We start from the raw sequence: 2657 nt of genomic DNA, 5'->3' as shown, positions 1-2657 counted from the left end.
ATCTTCTCTGTTGTATAAGTGAGGCAAAGGGATATTATGTGGCAGGTCTAGACTTGACGCAGTAGTTCTGTCATTAAGTTCTCTAGATGTAAAGATGGGATATCAATAATATTTATAAAAAAGTACTTTTGAATTCAACATGGTGCCGGATGATGAGAAACTAAAAGCCCTCCTAAGGATTCAACACCATTTCAGAGTGATTATCATCAGCTCAAAAGCCCAACAAATAGGATGACCTTACCAAAAGGTGGATCTTTGAGACTTAAATGACCTTTTGAAGAATATTATTTTCCATGATGTATTTGTTTACTGCTATTGAGCTGGCTGGAAGGAATTATTTAAGCTGTTAATCAGTTTTGACATAAAAAAGCTAGTAAGTTATTGGAATGAGGATTGGATAGTGAGGCTGGTAGAGAGGACAGAGGACTAGACATTAAACAATTCCTTTTCTTAGGCTCCTCTCCAGTATTTCTAATGTTTTATTTCTAGTGCTTTAATTGCCATAATTATTCAAAAATGCATCTTTATGTACCTATTGTGGTAACACTTTATACTTCCCATTCTTCTGTTGAATTGCATCATTTATCACTAGATCCTGCTGATTATGATTATTTTCAGTGCCTTTAAAACAGCCTGACCTTAATTTGTCTAACTTTCTTTATCTGTCTGTTTTAGTAGGATGCCTCAATATATTTTAGATACTTAAAAAAAAAGTGCTGACCATTATGTTCCTTACTGCCTGGCAAAGTCCTGGCAAGAATATTCAACAAGTATTTGTTGAATGAATGAACGCAATAAATCTTCAGCCTAAAAACATAATGTCCACTGCTAAAAATAAAACTGTTATTCTAAGATCATTACCCTTGCACCATTCCCTGTTGGCTTAAAGAACAATCTTAGTTCCATTTCTTTTATAGGGTGAGCCTGAGCATAACAAAAAAGGAATAAATCTTGATCATAATGTGTTGGCTTCATAACCGTGATTAAAATTTCACCAAAGTTGGCCTTACTAAAAAATTTTATGGGCATTAAAATTATGATTTCATTTAAAAGATTAGATTATTTTACCTATTAGTAGTACAGTAGACAAAATTATAGCATTTTAGGGCTAGTATTTTAGAATTTGCATGCTGACTTTATAGACTGAAATTTATTGACCAGATATAAAATATTAAAAATATCAATGATAATAAGCCCAATTCAGATATTTCAGATATTTAGGGATGGTAGGTAGGATTTCTTTATGTACCCCAAATCAAACCACATAGAAACATATTTCTATTTTGCCTATCCTGTATCTATCTCAAATGATGACTTAACTTTTTGTGTGGTAACCATATAATTTCCATATGCCAGATATTTGTAAACTTATAAAATCCTCCCAATAACCTTAGGAAGTTGGTATGGATAGAATTACAGAATTAAGTGAGGAGATAATTCAGTGTTCCTAAAGTGACAAATAACATATTCTATTGGTTTTCAGATAGTTTACATTCTAGATTCCTTTTATGATTGGGGGGAGGTCCCCAATTACAAATCCTTGCCATTTGAAGATGGTCAAATTTTACTTTTTATTTTCCAGACCTCTCAAACACCACAGTCATTTGTTTTGAAGCTTTGACAGTATATTTTTTATACAAACTGCCATCTTCTGTAAATCTTACGTGTATTTCCAAAAAGACTTGGTGCCCTTCTTCTTCTGAAAACACTGACTAAATCATTTGAATCACATCACAAAATAATTGGTTTCTTTATTAGAATAAGCAAGAACCCACCTGCCCCATTAGGAAATGGTTTCTTCAGAAGTGAGAGCTGATATATAGCTGCTCAAGGAAATGGCCTACAGTGATTAAGAAGAGCTGGTCCATTGTCATTCTGAGGTGACACAGTGTGGCAGTCCCAGAGGTTGCCTCTCTCACTCTGACATGCAATCTTCATGATATATTGGGATGTTGGGTATTGGATCTATTTTATAGTGTTTGAGTGACCCTGTCTTGCATTTTCCCTCCCTGTTCCTGCAATGAGACCATCTTGTATTTTTTAAGCTCAATATATCTGTAGAAGAAACAGCGTAAAAATGTCAAGACCTTGCACAAATTGTACTGGCTTGATCCTTGGAAGGCAACAGCATGCTCTCTTCCACATCATTACTTTTTATTAGAGTCCCAGCCAAACCTCTGAGGAAGGCGGAAACAGGAAGTACAGAGCACAACCTGTCGCCTCACTGAATGAATCTGTTCCTTGACCCTGCTTTAACATGTCACAATATGTACATCATCTGCTTGAACATTTGAGCAGGTACAATGATAAATTTGCTTTTCAAGGGGCGACAGCCTTATGGTGCTAGCAGTTCTCCAAGAACAAGGCTGCAATTCATCATGCAGATGAGGGAAGGGCAAGGACTTGGAGAAATAGAAACCCATTTAAGCATTTTCTTCTCCACCCATGCATTTCTTCTTAGCAGTGGAGGTAATAAAAAGCAAAACAGAATAAAAGAGATTTCACCTGCTCTCCTACTCATTCCTTGTAAAGACCAGTGAATTTCTAGACTACAAAGGGAGGACAGAGAAGTAAAGAAAGCAGAAAAGGTCTCAGGGGTGAGACCTCAAAGTTTCACTCCGCCAATTTCTGTAGTTAGACTACGGCATGTCATGATC

This window comes from Suncus etruscus, chromosome 5, assembly GCF_024139225.1.
Source record: "Suncus etruscus isolate mSunEtr1 chromosome 5, mSunEtr1.pri.cur, whole genome shotgun sequence".
NCBI lineage: Eukaryota > Metazoa > Chordata > Mammalia > Eulipotyphla > Soricidae > Suncus > Suncus etruscus.
Note: the sequence above shows the minus strand (reverse complement) of the source record.